Raw genomic sequence first — 19,130 nt, 5'->3', positions numbered from 1 at the left:
TATCCTAAATATATATGCACCGAACCCGGTGCCCAATTTCATAAAAAAATATAATACTGAATTTACAGAATGAATTAATAGCAATCCATTAATAGTAGGTGATTTTAATATCCTACTTTCTCCAATAGATACATCATCTGGACAAAAATAGACAAAGAAACATCAGAATTAATTGACATCATATACCAAATGGACTTAAAAGATATCTACAGAATATTCCACCCAAACATCAAAGAACACTCATTCTACCTAGCAGCACATGAAAGCTGCTCAAAAACAGACAGATCCTGGAACACAATAAATATATTTATGAATTCAAAATGGTTGAAATCATTCCTTGTATCCTATCTGACCACAGTGCAATAAAACTTAAGTTGATAGAAAAAAAACTTTAGTACATATAATAACTTACGAAGATTAAACAATTTACCACTGAATAATAAATGGATTAAAGGAAATGAAATATTTTCTGAAACTGAATAAAAAACAATAAAGGATCTCTGGGAGATATTCATAACAGTCCTATTAGGGAAATTTATAGCTCTAGATTTCTACATTAAAAAACCAAAAAGAGCACAAATAAATGACTTAATGATGTAACTCAAAATTTTGAAAATAAACAAGAACAAACCAAACCCTAAGGCAATAGAAGGCAAGAAATAATAATAAAAAAAGCAGACGTCAATAAAATAGGAACAAATAAAATAACAGAAAAAAAATCAGTGAATCTCAGAGCTGGTTCTTTGAAAAAATAAGAAAGAGTAGCAGATTCTTGGTCAAATTAACAAAAAGAAAGAGAGGACCCAAATTAACAACATGAGAAATTAACAGGGCAATATTTCAAGAGACACCAAATAAATTCAGAATATTAAAAGAGAATAGTTTAAAAACTTATACTCCATTAAGCTGAAAAAAACTAAAAGAAATGGCTAAATTTCTAGACTCGGCCAAACTACCAAAATTAAATCAAGAAGTCAACAGCCAAGACAGACTCAGACCATAACAAATGAGATTGAAAATTAAGATTAAGAAAAAAAAAAACTTAGAGAAAAAAGTCCAGGGTCAGAAGGATTCACAGCAGATTTCTACCAGATATTCAAATAAGATCTACAACCAATCCTTCTTAAACTACTAAGAAAACAGAAACAGAAGGAGTGCTTCCAAACTCCCAAACTCCTTTTACAAAGCTACTATCACCCTGATACCAAAACCTGGTAAACACTACATTAAACCAAAGCTACAGGCCAATATCCTTGATGAATATAGACCAAAAACTACTCAATGGAAGAGCTTCAAACAGAACACAGACATAGATCAAAATGATGATCAAGTTAACTTTATCCCTAAAATGCACGGATGGTGAAACATATGTGAGTCAATAAATGTGATAAACTACATAAATTGACTTAAAGATAAACATTACATGATCATGTCAATATATGCAGAAAAAAAACCTTTGACAAAGTTCAATGTACTTTCATGAGTCACAGAAAACATAAAAATAGAGGTAGCATACCTCAATACAATTAAAGCTATATATGAGAAACCCACAGACGACATCATCCTAGGTGGAGAAAAATTTGAAGCAGTTCCAGTGAAATCAGAAACAAAACAGGGATGTCCACTGTCTTGATTCCTTTTCAAAATTGTGCTAGAAGTACTAGCTGGAGCAATAAGGCAAGAGAAGGAAATTAAAGGAATATAAATAATGAAAGAAGTCAAAATATATTTATAGATGAAATAATACTACACATTAGAGATCCCAAAAATTATACCAGAAAACTTCTAGAAATGATAAACAAATTCAGCAATGTGGCAGGGTACAGAATCAGCTTCCACAAATCAATAGCTTTCCTATACATTAACAGGAATCACACAGAGAAGGAGATCATGGACACACTCCCATTCACAGTAGCCTCTAGGAATATAAAACATCTTAGGAATAAACATAACCAAAAAAGTGAAGGACCTCTACAATGAACTTTAAAGCTCTTAAAAAAAAAAAAGATAAAGACACTAGGAATTGGAAATACATCCATGTTCATGGATTGATAGAATCAATATCATGAAAATGACTGTTTTATCTAAATCTATTTACGGATTCAATGCAATGCTAATCAAAATCTGTGGTGATATTTTATTTGTGTTCTAACAAGTAAAACTTATCTGGGGATCAGAGGACAGAGCCAGCCACTAGATTAGACATAAAGGCCAGACATAAAGGCACATGCACCTTTAATCCTATCACTTGGGAGGCAGAGATCCATCTAGAAACATTGGAAACAGAGCCAGGCAGTGGTGGCACACTTGTGATCTCATGTCTTTGCTTGGAAAGGACACACACCTTTAATCCCAGGAAGTGATGGCAGGAAGCAGAAAGGTATATAAGGCATGAGGACCAGGAACTAGAGGCTTTGAGCAGCTCATCTGAGACCCTCATGGGTAAGGACTCAGAGCTTTCAGTCTGAGGACTCGTGGAAATAGGATTGATCAGTTGAGGAGTTGGCTAGGTGAGGTTGGCTGTGGCTTGTTCTGTTTCTCTGATCGTTCAGCTTTCACCATAATATCTAACTCTGGGGGTTTTTTTGTTATTAATAAGACGTTTTAAGATTTGTGTTACAAAAATCCCCACCTCATTCTTCAAAAAAAAAGGGAAAAAATTATCCTAAAATTCATATAGAACCAGAAAAGACCCCAGATACACAAAGCAATCCTGAGCAAAGAGAACAATGCTGGAGAGACTACAATTCCAGATCTTAAGACATATTGCAGAGCCACAGTAATAAAAAATATATATGGTGCTGGCACAAGAACAGACATAAAGCCCAATGGAACAAAACCTAAGCCCAAACAGAAGTTCATATAACATTAGCCATCTAATATTTGATAAATATGCCACAAATATAACCTGGAGAAAAGAAAGCATCTTCAACAAACAGTGCTGGTAAAACTGGATGTCCACATGCAGAATGAAACTAGAGTCCTATCTGACACCTTGCACAAAACTAACTCCAAATATATCAAAGTCCTAAAACTGAAACCAGAGACACTGACACTGCAAAAAGGAAACACAGACTTTGCCCACAAGATAAAGGGGAGGAAAGGACCCCGCAAACAGGACTCCATTTGCCCAGGAATTAAAACCAGCAATTGACAAGTGGAACGTCATGAAGCTAAAAGATTTCCTCACAGCTAAAGAAAATTCAGGTGGAAAGAAAGCCCACAGAATGGGAAGGAATCTTCACCATCTATACACCTGACAGAGGGTTAATACCCAAGATGTTCCAAAAACCCCAAAGAGTCAAAAATAAAAATGACTCATTTGACCTAGGAGCTGAACAGAGAGTTCTCAAAAGAAGGAAAAATAGCTAAGCCATGTCTTAAAAAACGTTCATTGTCCCTAGCAAGTAGGGAAATGCAAATCAAAACAGCTTTGAGATTTCATCTCACCCCTGTCAGAATGGCAAAGATAAACAGAACAACCAGCAACAAATGCTGGACAGGAGGTTTCATTCACCATTGGTGGATTGTAAAGTGGTGTAACAACTATAGAAACCAGCACTGCGAGCTGAGCGGTGGTGGCACACGCCTTTAATCCCAGCACTTGGGAGGCAGAGCCAGGCAGATCTCTGTGAGTTTAAGGCCAGCCTGGGCTACAGAGTGAGTTCCAGGAAAGGCGCCAAAGCTACACAGAGAAACGCTGTCTCGAAAAACAAAAAAACAAAAAACAAACAAAAAAAATCAGCATGGAGAATTCTCAAAAAGCGAAAAATAAATCTACCATATAACCTAGATAACACCACTCCTTAGCATGTGTCCAAAGGACTCAATATTCTGCTCTACAGATACTTACTCAGCCGTGTTCATTGCTGCTCTATTCACAGTAGCTAGAAAATGGAAACAACCTACATGCCCTCCAACTGAAGAATTGATAAAGAAAATGTAGTACATGTACACTATGAAATACTATTCATCTGTAAAGAAAAATGAGAACATTGACTTTGCACGGTAAATGGATGGAACCAGAAAAAATATTAGGTGAGATAATCCAGACCCAGAAAGACAAATGTTGCATGTTCTCTCACTTCAAAGGCTCCTAGCTCCAAATCTTCAGATATGAGTTCATAGCCTGAAGTCACCACAGAAACCAGGGACATAAAAAGGAACAATCGCTAGGGTAGGAGGATTGGGGAACAATAGAGAAGGGACTACCAGGGTACAAATGATCTGATGGGAAAAGAAGGTGGCTCTTTAGGGCAAGGGGAGGAAGGTACACATAGAAGAAGGATGGAGGAGTATTAAATAGCAGTAAGAATGTCTGAAAATAATCATAAGGAGTCATACTATTAACTATGTATCTGTGGTAGTTTGAAAGAAAATTATCCCCAAAGGAAGTAGCACTATTAGGAGATGTGGCTTTGTCAGAGTAGGTATGAAGGAAGTGTGTCACTGTGGAGGCAGGCTTTGAGGTCTCATATATGTTCAAGATACTGCCCAGTGTCTCAAACTACTTCCTGTTGGACTGTAGGACTCTCAGCTACTGCTCCAGCACCTTATCTGCCTACATGCTGCCATGTCCCACCATGATGATAATGGACTGAACCTCTGAACTGTAAGCAAGCTACCCCAAATAAATATTTTCCTTTATAAGAGTTGGCATGGTCATAGTGTCTCTTGTGGCTTTGTTGAAGTAAGTATGCCCTTGTTGGAGGAAGTGTGTCACTGTGGAGGCAGGCTTTGAGGTCTCATATATGCTCAAACCATGCCTAGTGACCCAGATCACTTCCTGTTGCCTGCCTACATCAAGATGTAGGACTCTCAGCTCCAGCACCATGTAAGCCTGCACACTACCATGTCTCACCATGATGATAGTGTACTAAACCTCTAAAAATGTAAGCCACCTCAATTAAATGTTTTCCTTTATAAGAGTTGCTGTGGTCATGGTATCTCTTCACAGCAATAGAAACCCTAACTAAGACAGTCATCTTTTTAAAACTTATACATAATTTTGTGTATAAACACACATATATAGTTTAAATGAAATTTTCTTATCTGGGCTGACAATGCTCCCTCCAAGAGCCAAAGACCACCTTAAAAAAAACAAAACCAATCTAGTCACAAGAAACCCTGTTTTGAGTTGTTGGTCAGGGTCATCCAGAAGACTCCCAAAACATACTGTCTAGTACAATTGCCCTTGGTTACCCCTCAGAGGTGGAAGGTAAGTCACTATTGTTGAAGACTCTATGCACTTCAGACACAAGGCCTAGAGACCCCTGAGATGAAACTGACCTGAGTGTCTCCTCCCTGAGAACTAGCTTTCATGGTACCAGAAGGCACCCTGCACGCTTCCAAGTTGGAGAGTCAATCAACAGTCCTATCCAGCTATGATGCCTATGAAATACATCAACTACCATCATGGCACCTAAGGGTGAAGTAGTGGCACACATACCTTGGCAGTAACCAATAGCTCTCTAATTGGATTCAAGATCCACTCAACAAGAGGGATACTATGCCTGGTACTAGAAACCTAGCTAATTACTCAGTGCTAGTGAAATGATGGTTATTGTAGGAGAATCTTCAACCACACATTTACTAAACCAGCATAATCCCTAACAATAATTTGAACATTTGTTGTTATACCCACAGAGAAGTGTAGTCTTAACTGCTTGCTCATCAAGGAAACTTCTTTTCGCAATAGACGGGGACCATTACAGAAAACCACAACCAATCAAAATGCAAAGTTGGGGAACCCAATTCAGATACATCTACAAAACACTCCCACACCTGAGGTTCTGGGGGACATTGCAGAAGACAGGGTGGAAAGATTGTAAGAGACACAGGATCAGAGAGTTTGCTACGAGATTTTGTCTCCCAGTAATATCAGAAGCTACACCCATGAATACCTCACCATCACGACTTCCCAAATGCAAGGCAAACAAGGCTGACACCAAAGGGCATGCCCAATTGGACAAGGAAAAGCCCACAAGGCTTTGGGTTATTCAAGTATATGTCTTTTTAAATGTATTTAAAATTGTTTTACATTTGAAGATTACAATACAATTATACCATCTCCCCCTTCCCTTTCCTTCTTCTTTCCAAACCCTCCCCTCCTTGATCTCTTGCAAGTTCATGGCCTTTTTTCATTAATTGTTATGTGTGTGTGTGTGTGTGTGTGTGTGTGTGTGTGTGTGTGTGTGTGTGTATTTTTAATGTACTATATATATAGTACATTAAAATATTCTGTTCGTTCTGTATAATGTTATTTGTATGTATGTTTTCAGAGCTGACCATTTAGTTTTAGATAAAACAACTAAACTGTGCTCTTCCCTAGGGAGGACTATTTCTCCAGCTCTCATGTTTCCTTACTTGCCTATCATTCTTTGCCTAGGATTTTTGGATTTTTGTTTATTTATTTTTGAGACAGGGTCTCTCTATAGCCATGTCTGTCCTGGAATTCACCAAGATCTGCCTGCCTCTGCTTACCAAGTACTGGAATTGAAGGTGTGTGCCACCATGCCTGGCTTTAGATGGTTCTCTTTAGACTTTTAGGAGTAAGTCACTGTGTCTGCTGGACGGTAGTGCTTGACAGACCACTGGTCTACCCAGAATCTGCAGCCATTCTTCTCCCTCCAAGTAGACTCAAAAGCTGCTTGTAATGGAGTATCCTAGGACAAGGCACAGCCTAAAAAACCACTGGCTGATAGAATATTTAGTAAATTAGAGTGGAGCATGTATTACCTGATCTCAGTTGCCAGGATAACTGGTCCACCATCAAGCAGGCCTGCCCAGGCCTGTTCTTTGGTGGCTCAATTGAGTTCCAATAGGAAGAGCAGAAGTAAGAAAAAATGCCAAGTTGAACTAATTCTCTTCTTGCATTCTATTGGCCAAAACAAATCACAAGTCCTACCAAATCTCACTGGTAGGGAAACACACACCATCTCTTCATGGAGGGAGATGTACTGTTGCATTGCAGAGGGTCATGGATTTAGGGGTCCTTTTATTAAAAAAAAAAAGTTTCTTTAATACTTCCTGGCGTTTGGGGGAGGAGCCATCATTCCTGTTCCTTTCCTCACACCTGCTTTGCTCCCCACTCCCACATACTCAGCAACTCATGAAACCTATGAATTTTTCTTTCCTGAGTCTACCAGGCTTCTGAGATGAACTGCTTAACTAGGTTTTGTATTGCTTGTGCTCTCTCTCTCTCTCTCTCTCTCTCTCTCTCTCTCTCTCTCTCTCTCTCTCTCTCTCTCTCTCTCTCTCTCCTCTCTCTCTCTCTCTCTCTCTCTCTCTCTCTCTCTCTCTCTCTCTCTCTGCTTAGCATTGGTGTGTGTGTGTGTGTGTGTGTGTGTGTGTGTGTGTGTGTGTGTGTGTGTGAACTATCTTGCTGAAACAAGACAAATAACATCAGGGAAACAACAGACCTCCAGTGCCTCTGGAAACTAGTTGTATTTTCCCCTAAATTAACAGTGTAGTTTTCAGAGTCCAAAACACAAACAGCTCTGATATTCTTGGCACACTATTTGTTCTCAATAGCTTCAAGCTTACTTTTAAATCCTTTGTAATCCTTCTGGAAACCATTAAACAGTGAGTCATGGCCACTCTCCAATGGCATCCAATGATTTTACCATTCACACCAGAAAAGTTCTGCTTAGCAACGTCAGCCACTGCTGAGATTACTTCCTGGGAGGACACCAAGTCCTTCCTCCTTATGTCTGTTTCGGGAGACTCCAGGTCAGTGAGTTCCTGGCACTCAGTTGCTATAGACTGGCTACCAAGATGCTGCCCAAAGGGGGCGGGGCACTCACTGCTGGTGCTTCTGCCCCTGCTTATAACTTAGAATTTGTTATGGGATGTCCCTGGCCTCTCCTTTTACACATCTCCTGCTTGTAAGACTTCAGATGAGATCACCATCAGCTTAAAATGTAGCATGTGTCACAGAATTGAGCTGCTTAAAGCTAGCTCTGTATGTATACCTGAGCAATAGACACTGAAACACACAACACTAAGCTCCAAAATTAGGACAGAAATTACCTCTTGAAAAGATGTTTCAAATCTTACAAGTTCTCTATCTTTTTTCCCTTCACCAACCATCACCATCTTCCTTCTGATCCCAGAAACCCACTTCACAGCATGCACATTACCCTTCTACCTTGCAAATACCACACCATCCTTTGCTTATAGGCAAGAGTACTAGACCGATTCCTACCCCCAGGCTTTGTACATCCCGTGTCCCAGCCCAGTCCAGTCAGTTCACCTAACTTGGAATTTCTGCCATATCCATCTTCCAGGCCTTACCAAAGGCACACTCATCTTGTACCCAGATCCAATATGGTGAGTTCCCTGAACCCTATCCCACTTATACCATCCCCAACCTTTAGACCCATCTCAGGTCACATATCTTATATATCAGCCCAGGCTGGTTAATCGTGCCTGCACCCTCTCCACACACCTCCATGGCCTTGGTCCTATATCCTGTGCCAGTCCAATGTGGTCAGCCTGTCTGACTCTAGTCCACCCATGTCATATCAAACCTCCAGGCTTTGCCCAGATCACACAGCCTGTGTTCAGGTTTAGTCCAGTGAGTTTCTTGAACTGTAGCCATCCTGTTCCCTCCCAACCCCCAGACAGCACCAGTCAGGCATCTGTGTGCCAGCCCAGTAAAGTCAGTCCTACCAGAGAACTGGCAACAATTCCCAGCTCGGCCCTTTCACACATCCCATTTGCCAGTTCAGTCTGGTGAATCCTCCAGACCCTAACCTGCCTGTAGCATATCCTGCTTCCAGGCCTAACTCAGGAAGAACATCTGAGTCCCAATTCAGCCTGATGATTCAGTGGAACTTCACCTGCCTGCACTACCCCCCAAGCCTCAGGCCTTGCCTCAGCCACACAGCCTGTGCATCACCCTACCATAGTGAGTGCCCCAGTGGTTATTTGAAAGAAAATGGCCCCCAAAGGGAGTGGCCTTGTTGGAGTAGGTATGGCCTTGTTGGAGGATGTGTGTCACTATGGGGGTGGGCTTTGAGGTCTCTTTTCTCAAGCTTCAGTCAATGTGACAGTCAGTTGGCTTCCTGCCCCCTTCTGGTCAAGATATAGGCAGCACCATATCTGCCTGTATGCAGCCCTGCTCCCATCATGATAATAAAGGACTGAACCTCTGAAACTGTAAGCTACCACCTCAATTAAACGTTTTCTTTGTAAGAGTTGCCATGGTCATGGTGTCTCTTCACAGCAATAGTAACCCTACTTAAGACAGCCCCACAGCCCAGCCTACCCACACCATCCCCACATGTCCAGGAATAGCTTGGGTAACACAGCTTGCATATGAGCTAATGCAGATCCAGTGTTTGTCTCACTCACATGCTTTCTTGCTTACCCCTGAATTGGAATCTCCCTGAGGATCTAAAGGACTGACCTATCAACATTCCATACTTGACCTGAGTTCAGTCAAGCTTGGGCAACACCAAAGTTCCTTCCACTCAACAGAAGCTGCATAGACTCTCACATCAGAAACACAGTAAAAGAAGCCCACATACCAGGTCTCATCTGAAAAACACAGACAGCATAAAAGGCCAAGATAATGTATCTCCCTCATAGAATTGTTTCCCAATGAGATTTGCCAAGATAGAACACAGAATTAAAAAAAAAAATCATAGGAGCCAGGCATGGTGGCACACACTTTTAATCCCATCTCATGAGAGGCAGAAGCAGGCAGATCTCTGTGAGTTCAAGGCCAGCATGGTCTATAAAGCAAGTTCTAGGACAGCCAGGACTGTTACATACACAAACTCTGTCTAGAAAAACCAAAAAACAAAACAAGCAAAAAAAAATTTTTGAAAAAGTTTAAAGAACACATGATAAAACAGCTCAATGAACTTAATGAGAATAGCAATAAAGGTCTGAGTGATGCACAAGAAAACACAAACATAAGGTTGAATGAAATGAAACACAGGCCAATATGCTAGATGAAAATATTCTCAATGAAATACTTACAAGCTGGATGCAAGCATAAATCAAAAAGATCATTCTCCATGATCAAGTTGGCTTTATCCCAGAGATTCTGAGGTAGGTCAACATTGTAAGTCAATAATGTAATCACTCACATAAATAGACTTAAAGACAAAAAAAATCACATGATCATCTTAATAGATGCAGAAAAGGCTTTTGACAAAAATCTAGGATGACTTCATGATAAAAGTGCCACAGAGGGTAGGACAGAGGGGGAGGATATACATCAACATAATAAAGTCTATAAATGACAAATACACACCCAACATAATCCTTCATGAAGAAAAACCCAAAGCAATCCCATTGAGAACAAGTCTGAGACAAAGTTGTCCACTATTATAACTCCTTTTCAACATAGTTCTTAAAGTACTACCTATAGCAACAAAGCAATAGAAGGATATTAAAGGGATACAAATAGAAAAATAAGTCAAATCATCTCTATTTGTAGATGATATTTATTATACATGAGATACCAAAAATTCTACCAGAAAACTAGAAACAGTCAATAACACCAACATGACAGGATGTAAAAGCAACTTACAAAAACCAGTAGGTTCTATATACACTACCAACAAATGCACCAAGAAAGAGGTTCTTCCATTCACAATAGCCTCAGATAACAGTAACAAAATAACTAGGAATAGACCTAAGCAAGGAAGTGAAAGGCAAGAAAAGGCAAGAAAAACTTCACATCTCTGCAGAAAGGTTGAAAAGACACTAGAAAATGAAAAGTCTTCCCATGCCTTTGTATTAGTAGAATTAATATTGCAGAAATGATTGTTTGACCTAAAGCAATGTACAGATTCACTACAATCCTAACCAAAATCCACAGAAATAGAAAAGAATCCTATAATTCACATAGAATCCAAAAGACCCAAGATAGTCAAAGCAATCCTGAGCAGAAACAAAAATTCTGGAGGGATTACCATTCCAGGTTTCAAGTTATGTAACAGAGTTATAGTAATAAAAAAATCATGGTACCAGCACAAAAATAGACATGCACACTATAAAACAAAATAGAAGACCCAAATATGAGTGAACATCTAATATTTGACAAAGATATAAAAAACATATATCAGAGAAACTACATCTTCAACAAATGGTGCTAGAGGAACTGGAGGTTCACATCTAGATGAATGAAATTAGACCCATGTATTAGTCACTTTTCTGATGCTGAATGTCTTAGTCAATGTCATATTGCTGTGAAGAGATGCTACGACCACGGCATCTCTTATAAAGGAAAACATTCACTTGGGGCTAGCTTATAACTCAGAGGTTTAGTCCGTTGTCATCATGGTAGGAAGCATGACATCACGCAGGCAGACATAGTGCTGGAGAGGAGCTGAGAGTTCTGCATCTGGATCAGCAGGCATCAGGAAGAGAGAGACAGTGGGCTTGACTTGAGCATCTGAAACCTCAAAGACCACCCCCAGTGACATACTTCCTCCAACAAGGCCACACCTCCTAATAGTGTCATTCCCTATGGCCCTATGGGGGCCATTTTCATTCAAACCACCCCATTGTGATAAGGCACCATGACTATGGCAACTTACAGAAGAAAGAATTCATCTGGGCTTATGGTTCCAGAGGGTTAGAGTCCATGACAATGGGGAAAGTATGGCAGCAAGTGGCAAGAACATGAGAACTAACATCTTGATCCAAAAGCACAAAACAGAGAGAGCACACTGGAAGTAGCATGATGCTTTTAAACTCAGAGCTTGCCCCCTACATCCTGAGGCAAGGCCACATTACCTAAACCTCACCAAGCAGTACCACCAACTGGGTTCAGAGCAAGTATTCAAATGTCTGAGACAATGAGAGACATTTCTCATTAAAACATCACAGCTGATACCTATCACCCTGTACAACAAACTAACAAAAAACTCCAAGTGGATCAAAGACCTCAATATGAAACATGAAACTCTAAAACTGCTATATAAAACCATAGGCAGTACCCCACACAATATAAGTATAGGAAAGGACTTTCTGAATAGAGCTCACTTTTGCCCAGAAATTAAGTTACAATTGACAAGTGGAACCTCATAAAGCTAAAAAGCTTCTGTATGTAAAAGGGAAAAAAAAAAAAAGTCAAGCAATCGGGAAATCCATAGACTGGGAAAGAACATTTGCTAGGTATATACATCTGATAGAGGATTATGATCCACAATACATAAAGAACTGAAAAACCAAAAATACAAATGACCCAATAAAAAAAATGGGCAATGGAGGCTGGAGAGCTGGCTCAGCAGTTGAGAGCAACTATTGCTCTTATAGAGGGCTGGGGTTTAGTCCCCAGCACCCACACAGTGGCTCACAACTGCCCTTAACTTCAATTTCATGAAACTCAACACCTTCTCTGACTTCCACAGACACCAGGCACATATGTGGTCCACATGCATATACAGCAAAGCACTCATAGTCATACACATGGGATAAAATAAATAAATCTAAGAAATTAATGGGTGACAGATCTGAACAGAGAGTTCTCAAAAAGACATAAAAATGATTAAGTAACATCGTTAAAGATGTTCATCTTTAGCAATTAGGGAAATGCGAATTAAAACTACTTTTGAGATTTTAATCTCACCCCAGTCGGAATGGCCAAGATCAACAAAGCAACTGACCGCGATTGCTGGAGAGGATGTGAGGCAGGAGAACCCTTAGCATCACTATAGAAATCAGTGTGGAGAATTCTGAAAGACCTAAAAATAAATCGACCATATGACCCAGCTATATTGCTCCAAGGCATATGCCCAAAGGACTTGACATTCTACTACTCCACAAGATACTTATTTAGCTGCATTCATTGTCACTCTGTTCAAAATAGCTGGGAAACTGAAACAATCTCAATGTCCTTTAACTGTTGATAATGAAAATGTAGCACATATACACAATGGAATTATATTCAACTTTTTAAAAAATAAAGTAATAAAATTTGCAGGTAAATGGATTTACCCAGAAAATATGATACTGAAAGAGGTAACCCAGACCCAGAAAGACAAAGGCCACATGTTATCTTTGTGGATCCAAGCTCTGAATCTTTAGATGTGAGTATATAACCTGGAGTAACTGAAGGAACCAGAAAAGAAAAATGGATCATGTAGGAGCAGAAGAGATCTAGAGAGGGGAACAGCAAGGTAAAAGCCTGTGAAGGGGGGAAATGGGGGAAACGGGAGAGGGTTTTAATTAGAGAAAGAAAGAAAATACAGAGAGATGGAGAGAGGAGGGATATATAACACTAAGGCTGTCTGTAAAAGCCATAAGGGAATCATATTGTTTATGTTTAAAATTACATAAAGTGTGTGTGTGTGTGTGTGTGCGTGTGTGTATGTGTGTGTGTGTGTGTGTGTGTGTGTGTGTGTGTGTGTGTGTGTGTGTGTAGTTTAAATAAAGTTATGGCACTTGGTATGATAATGCTCCTGGAAGAGCCATAGACTAACAAAAATCCTAGTACCAGGCATGACAAACCTCCTTTTGAATTATCAGGGAAGTTCAAAAGACCCCCAAAATAATATAGGCTATTGCTGTTGATTCTGATTGACTTATCCAGTTTGAAGACTAAGCCCCTATTTCTGAACACATCCCACACTGTGGACCCAGGACTTGGAAGCACCAAGCTGGAAATGACCAGGAAGCATCCTCACTGAGGACCAGCTCTCACACTACTAGAAGGTGGTCTGCGAGCTGCCAAGGGGGAGGCAATCAACAATCCTACCTTGCAGTGATGCATGTGAGTCACAACAATGTCCAGCATTTGTGAACTTCCTTTGCCTGGCCTACCGGTAGACAGGTGGTTTGGGAGCCATCTTTCCCTAGTCTGATCAAGCAGCTCATCCACCAGATTTACTTGACCTAGCACAGGTCTCCCATTTCCTGTACTGGTCCAGTCTAAGGAAGGCCTGGTTATCACATCACACACACACACACACACACACACACACACACACACACACACACACACACACACAACCAAAGCAGTTCACATGCCCAGATCAAATTGGAAAAACAAAAACAACATGAATGACCCATCAGCATGTCTCTCTCCCGTCAAACCCATTAGTCCTATAGAAGTGTTCTCTGATGAGAACTACCTAGAGGAACCCCAGGACACAGAATTCAAAAGGACAATCACAAACTTTAAGAAAGAATTCAAGGAATTTAAAGAAGACAGCAATAAGCACTCCACTGAACTCCAAGAGGGGAACAATATAAGATTGCGTGATGTCCATGAAAATACAAACACACATCTGAAAGATAACTCAAGGTTGGAAATTCAATGAAGCGATTGAACATTGAAGAGGACATAGGCTGAAATGAAGATGGAATTGAGCAGCTTAACATCCCAATTAGAAAAGTCAAGGGCCTTGAAGATAAAGTAGATCTAGACAAAGTTCTAAGCAAAGAAAATGAAAAAATGTTAAAAAACCACAGATAGGAGCATACAGGAAATGTGGGGTTTCTCTATATAACCCAGCTAATCTCAAACACTCTACCTTCCTACCCCATTCTTCCAGGAGCTGAGTGATAGGCTGTGCCATGTCCAATTGACTCAGGGTTTTATTGTCATAGACAGACTGACCTAATCCTAGCTGGTATAATATGTTTCAAACACAAAAAGATAATGGGAAATACCTTGATAATAAAAGAAAGACTAACAGCAAAGTTATCCCACCTGAAAAATCTCTGCAACAAACTTTTCTAAAATTAATCGTAAGAAGTAAATTATATGATCCTCACTTTCCAGTTGATATCAGCCTGACAAGAAGGCCACCTCTAGCGTGACAGTGTACTAGAAAGGAAGCCAAACCTCAACCTCCATTGACCTGTGTGTGTCAAGGCTACTTACTTATGTCACACACAATAAGACCACAGCCTCCCTGCCCATGACTAGGCCCAGGTAAGAGAATTTGACCCCTGGCTCCTGTTGGCTGAACAAGTTCTTGTTAAGAGACGGGCTTCCAGGGGCCATCACAGGAACACATCAGAGGATTCAGAATTCCTCCTAAGTCTTCTGTGACCCTAAGAGGCTCGAGTGGCCTCCAGTTCAAAGTTTCTGAATCGCAATTCAACACAAAGAATCTGAGAGGAAGGTTTGGTTCAAAGCTGCTCAGGTTTTGATCCCTTTCTAGTAGAGTTCTGTACGCATTTATCTAATGCCAACCCAGCTGGCAATCATATATGGAAGTTCTTTATAGGCTGAGCACCCCGTTTCGAAAATCTCAAGTCTAAAGTGCAGCATGATACGAAGAGGTGAGAATCCCACCTTAAAAAGCTTTCATTTCGTGTACACAATTATTTAAAATACCTTTAAGACTGCTTTTGTACTATGTGTGAGTATGATGGACGTGTTAATTAGCTTGACAGCTGCAATCACATTGTATGCTTTAAGGATTACAATATTTGTAAGTTATATGTCAACAAACCTAGGGGGAAAATGAGTATATTTTAAAGAAAAGTTCCTTATAGCAGTCCCTCTTCCAAAGCAGCAACAATTATTGTTCTGAAAGCCAGTGACAAAATGGTGCTTACGTTGGCAAAGCTGGGTGAGTACTGAGTGTTTGCTCACTGATGGGCACCATGGTCTTCCCATATTGCAGGAGTAATGGGGACACTTGCTTCCTTGCCCTGGTCTGCTGTTCCCATAGCATATCCAAACTGACCACAAACACGATATAATTATGAAAATGAAATTGGTGAGGATACCAGACATGGACTGTTCCAATAATAATTCACTGTGGGACTCTGTGCTTCTTTGTAGCCTGTTTCCCAAAGCCATCTGAGATCTGAGAACCGAAGAAACAGCTCAGGCTTCCCACAGAGTGCAGAAGTCACAGAAAGTAGATATCCCACTCCCCCCACACCCCCACCTCCGCCCACCTACCTTTACTATAGGAAGAAATTGTTAGTTGCAGGAAAATACGGCCTTTGCTTTGCTTCTGCTCACCATGAGGCTCTGCTTTGTGATTGCCAAGTTCCAAGAATTGTTTGGATGTAATTGAATAATGTTACATATTGTCATTTTCCTGAATCTTATACAGAGGAGTTAGGCTTTTTGAACCCAAAGGGCGAGGGAGTATAGCAAAGGGTTTCTGCATGCCTGACATCATGTTTGTCTGTTTCCACTCTCCCAAGAGAGCAGGAGCTGTCCTTACACTGGCCGGTGACTGAGCTGCAGCTGCCAAGGGCTTCAGTGAACAATGCAGGAATAAAACACTAAGCAAACCTGAGCCCAGAATCACCGCTTCTGCCGCCTCCCTGTCCTCTGCTAGAATTAAGTCAGAAGCAATTGCATTATGAGTCGCGAACCCACTCCTGAGTACCGAGTCATCCCACTGAGTGAGTTCTAATTCGTTAAGTTTCGAAGGATGAAGTCATTAGCTCAGACTAATGAGTCTGTTGAAATCACATAGAGTTATTGTTAAGTTAAGCTAGTCACACACAGTTAAATCACAAGTCATTCAATCTCCGCAAACAATCGGGGAACTCCAAGTGAGTGGGATTTAGCTCTGAGGCAGTCACTGGATAGTTGAGGCAGTAGACGCAATGTTTAGTTAAAATTCAGGAAGGAGAATCATGCTGGTTATTCACAGCTGCACAGCGGCTTGGAAACTGCAGGTGTAAACACAGAGCGTGTGATTTTCACACCTTTAACTGAAGTAGTTTACATTTTTACAATGTTGTGACCACTGTGGACAAATAAAGCACCCCATCTAGTGTTTTCTCGGGTATTAAGAGTATATAGTGACGTGCCTCAGAGTGCATGTTGCATGACTTCCTCCTGCCTTCTCTAGGTGACACCCATGGGTGGGGTACTGCAGAGAACACAAGGCCACTCCAGGGTCTTTTCATCTAGGAGTGCACATCCTGGTAGGAGATGGAAATGACACAAGACATCTTCTAAAGAAACGAGTTATTCCTGTAAAAGGTTGTCCCTGTAAGACTGTAGCTCTGATGGATAGGCTTTAGGAGGTGACCAAAAGGATGTGGATCCAAAGGATGAAGGGAATTTCATCTGGGAGAGAATGAGGAGGGTAGTATTCCACCTAGACAGGAAAGCAGCAAAATCAGAATGGAGCCACAAAACTTTTAGCAATACAGAGACTAGGGCCTGAAGAGACAGCTCAAAGGTTAAGAAAACGGGCTGCTCTTGCGGAGGACCCAGGTTCAATTCCCGGCATGGTGGCTCACAATCATCGGTAACTCGGTTCCAAGGGATCCAGTGCCATCTTCTGGCCTCTTTGGACATCAGGCATGCATATGGTGTATATACTTACATACAGGCAAACACTCATATCCATAAAATAATTTTTAAATAAATTACACATTTAGATAAACCCCTGAGTCACACTTGCATGTCCTCCTACAGTGTGCTTAAAGCACAGGGGTCTTCAAACGGAATTCTAACACTCTTCTTCTGGGCATTTCAGTCACTGCCAGAAGCTGTAGTCACTATGGCTTCATATTCAGACCACAGTGATAGACTGCTCTGACCTCCTGGCCACTGACGCATGGAGTCCAGTCTATTCTGCATGGTGAAATCTTCTCCTCTTACAAACTGCACTTCTTTTTTTTTTTTTTTTTTTTTTTTTTTTTTTTTTTTTTTTTTTTTTTTTTGGTTTTTCGAGACAGGGTTTCTCTGTGTAGCTTTTGCGCCTTTCCTGGAACTCACTTGGTAGTCCAGGCTGGCCTCGAACTCACAGAGATCCGCCTGGCTCTGCCTCCCGAGTGCTGGGATTAAAGGCGTGCGCCACCACTGCCCGGCTCAAACTGCACTTCTTTGGGTAAGAAAAACTTTAGGGAGTTGAATGTTTTAATATTTTTAAAGAAAACGGGTTTCTTGAGTACAATGTAAAGAGTAGCAGGCTGTACAGCATCATTGTATGTAGCTTAGAAGAAGGTTCAAAGCTGCTGTACACTGTAGAGCCAGTCTTCTTAAATTCTCCCCACATAGGACCCTTTTTCACCTGAGAAAACGTATGCCACTCTGGTGTCTTAGTGAGGGTAACTATTGCTGTGATGAAAGACCATGATCCAAGGCAAGCCTACGCTTCCCATCACTGCTCATCATGGAAGGAAGTCAGGACAGGAACTCAGACAGGGTGGATCCTGGAGGCAGGGGCTGATGCAGAGGCCATGGAGGGGTGCTGCTTGCTAGTTTGCTCCCCATGGCTTGTTCAGTCTCCTTTCTTATAGAACTCAGGGCCACCAGCCCAGGTATGGCACAACCCACAATGGATTGGGCCCTCCCCATGGATCACTAATTAATAAAATGTCCTACAGGCATTTTCTCAATTGAGATTCCCTCCTCTCACATGACTTTAGCTTGTGTCAAGTGGACATAAAGCTACTCATCACATTTGGATGTATAAGAATGCATAATAGGCATACAAATCAAACATTTACTGATAATAAGTCACAAATACGTAATTAGTATACACATAGTTTTATCATTTCTTAAAGACTAAGGCAATTGCATACTGTTAAGATGAATATGTTTGTTTATTTTTACATAAAGAATAAAACTTGGGACTGAGGAAATGGTTCATGGGTTAAGTGCTTGCCACACAAGTATGAGGAACTGAGCTTGACTCACCGGAATCCATTTATAGTCAGGCAAGGTAGTATGTGTCTGCAACCCTAGTGCTTATCCAGCAAATGGGAGGTGGAAACAGGAGAAACCTTGGGACCACAAGGGCCAGGTACGCTAGCATTCCTAGAGAAAAGCAATGAAATAACTCTGTCTCCAACACAGTAGAAGGTAAAAATCAACACCAGACATTATCTGACCTACACATGCATGCTGTAGCACCCACATACCTGCGCTCACATGTGTGAAAAAGTATGCACACACACATACACAAACACATTATCATTATACACACATGAGAATTAAAGCTTGGCTGCATGTATGATACAGTAGGGCCATCTTTAATGTTTCTCAGAGTTCATCAGTGGTTTAATTTTACAATGTCCATGTTGAAAATTAACATAACAAAAAAAACAAAAAAAAAAGAAAATTAACATAACATATTCTTCTGTAACATAACATATTACATAATATGAAAAAACACATTTAGAACCATTTCAGAAATTGCTGAAAAATGTGTTTCAAGCCAAAAGTCAAA

The 19,130-nt window shown here is 40.6% G+C and overlaps 1 long non-coding RNA gene across 1 annotated transcript in view; it reads right to left on the bottom strand.

Annotated features, from left to right (window-relative positions):
- Window positions 1-16,241, bottom strand: part of LOC128097459 (uncharacterized) — an 80,489-nt gene extending 64,248 nt beyond the window's left edge. The window contains exon 1 of the long non-coding RNA XR_008213866.1: window positions 15,887-16,241. This is a non-coding gene — a long non-coding RNA (uncharacterized LOC128097459). The remainder of the gene's footprint in view (window positions 1-15,886) is intronic.
- Between the last annotated feature and the right edge of the window lie 2,889 nt (window positions 16,242-19,130).

This window comes from Peromyscus californicus, unplaced genomic scaffold, assembly GCF_007827085.1.
Source record: "Peromyscus californicus insignis strain IS unplaced genomic scaffold, ASM782708v3 Scaffold_5__1_contigs__length_169319896, whole genome shotgun sequence".
Lineage (NCBI taxonomy): Eukaryota > Metazoa > Chordata > Mammalia > Rodentia > Cricetidae > Peromyscus > Peromyscus californicus.
The sequence above is the reverse complement of the archived record's forward strand: the minus strand, read 5'-3'. Positions and strand labels throughout refer to the sequence as shown.